We start from the raw sequence: 9,476 nt of genomic DNA, 5'->3' as shown, positions 1-9,476 counted from the left end.
TCTGTGGGAGACCCGGAAGAAGCTCCTGGCCCCTGGCTTTGGATTAGTGCAGTTCTGGCCATTGCAGCCATTTGGGGAGGGAACCAGCAGATGGAAGACCTCTCTCTGTCTCTCCCTTTCTCTATGACTCTACCTCTCAAGTAAATTAAAAAAAAAAAAAAAAAGAATTGTATCTACAAATCACATTGAATCTGTTAAAAACTAATTGAAATTAAAAATTTTTTAAAAATACTGCCGGCGCCGCAGCTCACTAGGCTAATCCTCCACCTTGCGGCGCCGGCACACCGGGTTCTAGTCCCGGTCGGGGTGCCGATTCTGTCCCCGTTGCCCCTCTTCCAGGCCAGCTCTCTGCTGTGGCCAGGGAGTGCAGTGGAGGATGGCCCAAGTGCTTGGACCCTGCACCCCATGGGAGACCAGGAGAAGCACCTGGCTCCTGCCATTGGATCAGCGCGGTGCGCCGGCCACAGCACGCCAGCCACAGCGGCCATTGGAGGGTGAACCAACAGCAAAAGAAGACCTTTCTCTCTGTCTCGCTCTCTCACTGTCCACTCTGTATGTCAAAAAAAAATTTTTAAATAAAAATAAATCTTAAAAAACCATAAAAAACCCAGTGCTTTGTAGTTTTCAGGATACAAATCTTTCACCTCTTTTGTTAAATTTATTCTTAAGTAGGTTGTTTCCTGTGTTGCTATTATAAAGGAAATTGCCTGCTTCATTTCATTTTCACATTTACCACTGGTAGTATGTGGAAATACAATTGATTTTTGTATACTGATCTTGTGTCCTGCAACCTTGCTGACCTCATATATTTTAGCAGGTTTCTTTGATATGAATTCCTTAGAATTGTCTATATGTAAGATCATATTTTCTGCAAATGAGGTGGTCTTACCTCTTCTCTCCCAGTCTGGATGCCTTTTATTTTGTTTTCTTTAGTTGGCTGCCATGGCTAAGTCCTTGAGAACAGTGGGGACCGGAAATAGGGAGCGTGGGCAGCCTTCCTCGCCTTGCCCCTGCTCTGAGGCGAGTCTCGGGTCTCGCGCCACTTCTCCACGAGGTCTTTCTCGAAGAAGATGCTAGTGGTAGGGGTCTTGCAGCTGTTCTTTGTCAGGTTAAGGATGCTCGCATTTGTCCCCAGTTTGCTGAATGTTTTTATCGTGAAAGAGCATCTGATTTTGTCAAATGCTTTTTCTGCATCCATTGGGATGATCGGTTTTCCCCATCTTTGATTCTCTTCATAGGGTATATTATTACACTGATTGATTTTCCTACACTGAACCAGCTACTGTATTTTAATGAATGGAAGTTCTTAATCTTACTACTCCTCGATGTGAGAGAAGTGATCTCAGCCCAGTAGGAACATGGGCAGTGGCTATGATGGGGCAGTACCTAGAAGAGGTGACGAAAATGGACAGTAGAAGTGTTTGAAACTCTGGGTGGCGGGGCCAGCCCACGCCAGGGTGTGCTTTTCTGGCGTGTTTGGAGGTGGTTGTTCTGAGAAACTGCAGGCACAGGAGTAGCTCTGAAACAAACTGCTTGGTAAAAGAAATTTACGTCGAAGGTAACGGTACCTGTACCTGGAGCAGGACTGCTCCAGGCGACTTCTGTCACCTGAAGTACTCTACCCACAGAACAAGCTTCACACACCTGCCATTCCTCCCTCGCTCTCCCGTAACCTGCTGCCACCTCCCCCAGAAGCCCCGAACGCCCGTTTCTGCAGCTCAGCATGAGATGAAAACTGCAGCGGTGCAGCCGTTCTGTGCACCTCACGTTTTGTGGGACTTGGGTGTGTGCACATAAACTAAAACGTCTTTCCTCCTGCGAATCTGTCTCTGTCTGCTGGTCTCATAGAATCAGTTATCAGATCATCAGAGGGGAGAGAGAAAGTCTGCAGCCCCTGCGTAAGAATCTCCAGGCTCTCTAGCCAAGGAGCTACAACTTGCATCAACATCGTGGCAACCTTCACTGCTCTTGTTGGCAAGAACTGAAGGCTTGGTAACAGCCGGTGCTCAGGAAGTGGCGGAAGAAATGCAGCAATTCATACAATGCTGGTGGTGGTGGGGGGGGGGGGTTGCTATTCTATTGTTGGCAGCGCTGGTTAGAATGCCAAACATATCTGCCGCTTAAGTGGAAATCTGTGCTACATCCCAGTGCCCGCAGGAGGCTTTTTGCAGCACCTGAGCACGAGGGAAAACCAGTGCGTTGTGTCTGAGATGTCCATGACACATCAGTTTTATTTTATTTTATTTTATTTTTTTGACAGGCAGAGTGGACAGTGAGAGAGAGAGACAGAGAGAAAGGTCTTCCTTTTGCCGTTGGTTCACCCTCCAATAGCCGCAGCGGCCGGCGCACTGCGCTGATCCGATGGCAGGAGCCAGGTGCTTCTCCTGGTCTCCCATGGGGTGCAGGGCCCAAGCACTTGGGCCATCCTCCATTGCACTCCCTGGCCACAGCAGAGAGCTGGCCTGGAAGAGGGCAACCGGGACAGAATCCGGCGCCCCAACCGGGACTAGAACCCGGTGTGCTGGCGCCGCAAGGTGGAGGATTAGCCTAGTGAGCCGCGGTGCCAGCCGACACGTCAGTTTTAAACAGCAAATCTTAAAGCACTGTTGGGCTCTTGAGAACACACATTTCAGTCCTATTACTGTGTCGTACGGTCCGTTCTCAGTGATTCACGGGGACTTACTTGTGTAGCTCTCAGGATAACTCACTGGGGTTGGGGATCCCATCAGTGCTGGCCTACGCATGGGAAGCCTCGGCACTAAAAGGCGCCCCCGCAGGTGGGGGGTTTGGCCCCAAGCAACCTCACTCCAAGTCCACGTTTGTAACCTCCATGGGTATTGATCTCATTTTTTTTAAAGAAGACGAAAAGAAACCTCTACAGATGGAGTTTTTTGATGATGCATGAGAAGTGTGATGACTTCATGCAGGTTTTCTATTTTCTAAGCTATTGTTTAGGCTGCAAAGACCACCAGTTGTCCAGCTTTGAAATCACCCAAGAAGTTTTAAAAATGCTGGCGCCTGGGACCCACCGCAGGGATCCCAATTTAATTGCACGAGGAGTAGCCCAGGCACGAGATTTTTACGAGCTCCCGGGGTGAGACTAATGCTGACCAAAGTCCCTGAGCCATGGGCACGGACCATGTAGGTCTGAAGTCCTGGATGGGATGGCTTTGAGTTATTTTTGCAGTTGTCGGGAGGGCCACTAGGTGGAGTGTGGTCCACATGACCGCTTCGTGGATTTGTATCACTCTGGGAGGCAAAGGATGGGGGCCGGCAGGAAGCAACCAGGGTTGTGGAACAGCTCCGTGCCCAGGTGTGCTGCCACGTACGGATCACGCCGCATCCTGTGGTCAGCAGACGCGGCCTTTACGTCCTGGGGAGAACCTCAGCGTCTTTTAAGCCTCGCTTTCGCTCAATCCCGGGAGGCGGGGCTCCGTAGTCTGTCCTGCCTCCGTGCCTTTCCTTGGATGTGAACCACAGAAAGTCGTTCTCTGTCGGAAGGCCACACCCTCTGTTGTGCGGCTGCGTGGATAAAGCGGAAGGAGGCTCTTTGGAAATCTCTTAATTAAAAGTGCGTAATTGACTGCGCAGTGAATTGCCACGAGGGCAATATTTAAACCCTATTTATAGATCCAGATTAGTGGTGGGCAGAAACAGGAGCAGCAGGAGGAAGCTGTTACATTAAGAAGACCCCTGTCCCCCTAGCACACAGGAGGGTGGTTTTTCTGGAAGACAAGGACCTCTGGGCTTCATTCCCGCCTTTGATCTCAGAGCGAACGCCCGCTCCACGCCTCCTGGTCACACATCGCCACTGTAAGTGCTTACCTAGTCTCCGTGATGCGCAGACTCAGCACACAAAGTTAAGGATAATCTGGCAATACAGTCAGCTTTAAAACCCAGTGTATTAGTATATCAGGGTTTCCACTATTCGGACTTTTCTCCATCAAAATCAAAAAAGAATGTTTTAGTGATGCGCAAATTCTGTGTTTCCAAGAGCAAAGAACTCTGGTTCCGTGAGGGACGAGATGCGGCTGAATCCCAGACCCGGCCACCAGTGTGCAGGGTGGGAGATCTCAACCGCGACTCACAGAACCTGCTCACAGCCAACCAAGACTCTTCCCAAATCTAGACCTGTCAACGTTCTGCTAGTTCTGCACTACTAGTGTCATCTCTCTACCCATCCATCTATCCATCTGTCCATCCACGCATCCATCCATCCATCCATCCATCCATCCATCTATGATTTATCACAGTGAATTGGCTCACGTGACAATGGAAGCTAAGAAGTCCCAAGATCTGCAATCAGCATGTTGGAGGTCCAGGAGGGTGAGCGATTCAATTGCAGTTTGAGTGCCAAGGCCTGAGAACCCAGCCAGTTGGTATAAATGCCAGTCCAACTCCAGTCGCGAACGCAGGAGATGACTGGCGTCCCGGCTCAAAGACAGGCAGGCAGACAAAATCGATTCCCTTATTCAGCCTTTCTGTGCGAGTCAGATCTTCCATGGATTGGCTGGAAATGCAGTAGTTTTCTCAAAGCACGTCCCACAGAATTCCGGCTCCTTGAGTTGTCAACACAGGTAATTTGGTACAAAAGGGTTCCGATGCCAAACAAGTTTGGAAAAAAATAGTTTTACAGGTGTGAGCATTTAGTCTAGCAGTAAGACCCCAGCATCCCCCCATGAACTGCCTGGGTTCAACTCCCGGCTCTGGCTCCAACTCCCGGCTCTGGCTCCTAGCTCCAGCAGACCCCGGGAAGCAGTAGCAATGGATGAAGTAAGATGAATCTGCCGCCCACGCAGGAGACCTGTGTGGGGAGCAACTCGGACTAGACTAAGTTACTGGAATTAAGACTTATTCTATGCATCTGCTCTCCCACAATATGGCGCTGGGAGAGGAGAAAACAGCTTCTACACAGCTGCCTCCAGTTCAGCCAATAAACTGTAGGACTTGCTCCTGATTGGAGGAGAGCAGCGTACTCGGCGTGTGGGCAGCCGAGTTGGGATTGGCGGAGGAGGACTATAAAGGAGGAGAGAGACGGCATGCACCAGGAACATCTATGGGGAACATGTAGCTGAAGGAACACCTGTGCAGCCCCCGAGAGAGCCGGCCGGCGTTGTGCTGCTCCCCTGCGGAAGTGGGGAATGTGGCCAGGGGGAACCACCCTTCCACGGAGGTGGAAGGGTCAGTAGCCAACCCGGGAAGAACCAGCAGCAAACCCGGGGAGGGCCGAGCAGACGAAAGAACAGCACAGGGTTCAGTGTTGCTCCTCCACGAAGAGGGGGAGCGACATAATGGTGCCGTGACTCGGATATGAAGCCTAGGCAGGGCTTAGTGTCGTTCCCCCACGAAGAGGGGGAGCGACAGACCTGAAGTGCGCAGCTGGCTCCCAGCCACAGCCATTATGGGCATTTGGGTAGTGAAGCCCCTCAAATAAATGAATCAATCAAAGAACTGGCCACCTTTAAAAAAAAAGTTAAACAGACGTCTTTTCTGCAGGCCTTCTCAGAGCCTTCAGTTCATCACAGGAGAGCCTGATGCTTTGTGTAGCTTCTCAAATCTGCTTAACGCAGTGTCTCGTCTGGCATTTAGCATCTCCAAATACCGGCAAGTAGGGTACTTTACAAAGTACTTCTGAGCAGAGACCGTGTTTCATCTGATTTTGCGCCTCTAGCTCAACGCCTTTCAAATGGGGAGGTATAACAGGTGCTCCCGGGTCTATTAAACAAGACGGTGAGCAGAAGGGCAGTGGGGACGTGGCCAAGCCCTAAATACAGACTCTACATGGACTAGCCTCCTTGGATAGCCACGCCTGCCCGGAGAGTGGGAAAACGCAAAGCAGACTTGAGGAGGACCCTAACACATAACCTCAGCTCTCGCGTTGTGAGAGACAACTCCCTCTTCCCTAGCAACACACATGCCACCTGCGCCCAGCCCACACCCCTGCTCCTCCCAACGGCTGGCGCTTGTGCTTCCATTTGAGGTTTTCCCTTGCTGGGAGGCGGCTCTGCTGTCCACCTGCAGGCCCTCGGAGCAACCTCCATCCATGATGGACTGGAGATGGTGTGCAAATACCCCAGCCTCCTCGCCCCTTAGATGGGATGGCCGAGAGATGTGTCACTCCCAGCGTTCTCCGGATTGGGGTGGGGTATACTTAAATGGATCACCATGGTCACTTGATCCCATGTGGGCTTCCTCCCCAGGGCCCTGCCACTGTCCCCTGACATCCTCCCAGGGGTCCTGGGGGACCCCCAGTAAGACAGTGCTCAGCTTTTCTGCATCCGTCCTGTCTTGACTCCACCTCTGCCACAGGACCTCCGGGCCCCTGGAAATTTCCCCCAAACCATTTCTTAGAATCTGAAAGGGAAGCCCACAGGCCTGGTTCTGAGCCGCAGACACCCCACTGCACCCTCATTACTCATCCGTTTGGAATTAACCAGGTTCTCCACGATGGGCCCCGTGCTGCACCAGGAGCTAGGGCTGCATGATGAGTGAGTCGGGCCTGGGACCTGCCCGCCCGAAGCTTGCAGTCTTTGAGGGAAGACAGGCAGAAATCACCCAGAGCGAGGTTCAAGGATGCTTGTGCCGAAAAGTAAACCCAGAGTGGCACAAGGGAGAACAGCAGGAGGGCGACTTGGGAGGAAGGCTCTCGGGACCCATCTTACTGCTGGGTACATGTGGAGTAGGAGTCGGGGGAGAAGCGGGGCAGAGGGAACAGCGTGTGCAAAGGCCCTGGGTACAGGAATGTGCCTGTTTCCCTGCCACTCCTCCTGAAGCCAGGCTGGAGCAGTGGTCGGGGGACGTCTTCCTCCGACTCTGCAAACGCTGTCCTCTGAGCCCCAGCAGCTCTGCGGGGTCAGGACTGTGCTGCCCCAGGCCCCTCGGCCTTGGCTTGGCTGATGGCTATGCGAGCGGAGGTGGTGTGGACCCTCAGTAATCATGGGGAGTAAGAAATAAATCTTTGTTGCATCAGCCACTGAGGTTTGAGGGCCACTGCTGTGGCGTGGCCCAGTGCATCCTGAGTAGTGAACCTTCCAACTCTGCAGCAGGCAGGCACACAGCAGGGCCAACCACGCACCAGCTCCGGGCCCCGCTGCGGCGGCCCGACCCTCGCCACTCTGTCGCTTCCCATTGGAGGGACGTTGGACAAGGTACTCCAGCCCGACATACCTGCTTCTTCCCCTATAAAATAGCAATACTTGCATGTACTGCACAGTCCTGGGAGAATTATGTAAGTTAGTTCACGTGAAGAGCTTGGAAAGCTGCCTCCTGACACAGAGGAAGCACTCAATAAATATTAGCTTTTTTAGTAATAATTCTTCAGAAACAAGCAACAGTTGGATGTCGCAGGTGGCCCAGATTCCTCCTTAGGAAAAATATCGCCCGGAGTAGACCTCGTGGTGTGCTCTTTCCGCCTTTTTCCAGGGATGTGCAAACCCCTGCTCTCCGTGGAGCCGCCAGCAGCACCAGCTGGTCCGGCTTTTACTTTCCCCACGTTGGATGGAGGCCCAGGTGGAAGGAAAGCAGTTGGTGCCGTGATAGAACAATGAGGCCGCTGGAGGGACAGCCCAGCTGGTGCCACGGAGACCACAGGTCCCTGCAGAGGGGCGGCTGGCGCCACCCCCCAGTGCAGGTGCAGCCGGCGGGGTCCTTGGCCGCTGGGGTGGTGGGATGCAGGGAACCCCCGGTTTTCTAGGAGCTGCACGGGGTGCATGTTCGAACGTGGGCGTCCCTGACTGTTCCAGTGGCTTTCCTGAACCTGGCAAACACCTTCCCAACGATTCACTTCCGCTTCCATCTCCCGCAGGCGTAAGTCACTCCCACGCCCCTCACCTTTGGAAGTGGCCATGTTTTCAAGACCCACCTCCGCTCTGTCACACAGACTTTGGTCCTGGTCTCAGTCTGAGCTCAGGGTGGCTGAGTGCTCTCTCCTCGGCAGTCGGAGGGGAGGGACCAGGCTGGTCTCGGGCTCCTGACTTCTAAAAGGGAGCTAGGCAGGGCCTGGCCCCCTCCTGCACCTGCTGCACGCCCTTCCTGGGGGGTGGCCTCAGCAGCAGCCCGGAAGCCGGCTTGCTTGTTTGGAGTCGGTCCTTCTACCATTCCTAGCAGTGGTCTGTGTGCAGCAGGTGCGCAGTCCCCATGCCCCGGTGTTCCTGGTTTCCTAGTCTGGCGTGTTTCCCTGAGGTCCCCCCGGCCTCTCCCTTCTCCCCCACACAATGACTAACTGTACCCCTTTTATGGTGGAGCCTCATATTTGCCTTCTTTATCTTTTAACTGGCTTCCAGTATTTGTACTTATTTGTGGGGTCCTGTATGATCTAGCCATCTCCCTGATGGGTATAAATCCAAAGGCAATGAATTTATTATATGAAAGAGATGCCTGCATGCCCGTGTTCATCGCAGCACTGTAAGACACACATCCACCCTGATGTCCGTCGACAGAGGAACCGATTTTTTTACAACGTGGAACACACACACAATGGGACATTACTGAGGCGTGAAAACCAATGCAAGCCTGTCATTTGTGGCAGCCTGAACACAACTGGGGCACATTAGGTGGAGTGAAATGAGCCAGGTACAGCAAAGCCAATGCCACATGCTCCTCTCATGAGTAGATGCTGAAAGCATTGCTTACGTAGAAGCAGAGAGCGGAAGAGCAGTCTCTGCCCTCCTTGTGCCCATGGGCCTTGGCCTTGGCCTGGGGAGACCGAGGGCTCACAGCCGGAGGGAGCCCACTGCCAATGCCCTCAGCTGACACCAGGCAGACCGCTCAATTTTTTTTTTTTTTTTTTTGATGACTCAGCCTCCCATCTGTTGCACAGGTGTGATGACAGCACAGCCAGGGTCACGCGCCAGACCCTTCATCAGCATTGCCCACCCCCGGTGATCTCTCCGAGCGGAAGCCCTGTCACCCACGTACAGAGCTGGAGGCTCTGGGGGCAGCCGAGTCGGGAAAGGACTCCCAAGAGTGTGACTGGAAGTATTTCACAGCACTGCACTAATGCTTCGCAGGGCACTGCCGTTTCTCTTCCCACGGGGGTTTCTCCAAGGAGAGCCCCCGGTGTTTTCCCCCCCAGCCCAACCCCGGCCCCAACTCCTGTCCTTATCCCATAGCTTGCATGTGGTCAGCCACGCACAAGCATGGAGACAACTTGCCATTTTTTAAAATTAATTTACTTGTTTGAGAGGCAGAGAGAAGACAGAGAGAGAGAGAGAGAGAGAGAGAAAGGTGGGGGGGAGCTCCCATCTGCTAGAACCTTCTCCCTGTGTCCATAATAGGCCCAAACTGGGAGGTGGAGTTCAATCCAGGTCTCTCACATGGGTGGCAGGAACCCAGCCACTTGAGCCACCATCACTGCCTCCCAGGGTCCACATTAGCAGGAAGCTGGAGTCAGGAGTAGGGCCAGGACTTGAATCCAGGCTCTCTGTCCTAACCGCTAGACCAAAAGCCTGCTCCAAATTGTCCTTTAATAGGGTGAG

This window comes from Oryctolagus cuniculus, chromosome 12, assembly GCF_964237555.1.
Source record: "Oryctolagus cuniculus chromosome 12, mOryCun1.1, whole genome shotgun sequence".
Classification (NCBI taxonomy): domain Eukaryota; kingdom Metazoa; phylum Chordata; class Mammalia; order Lagomorpha; family Leporidae; genus Oryctolagus; species Oryctolagus cuniculus.
Note: the sequence above shows the minus strand (reverse complement) of the source record.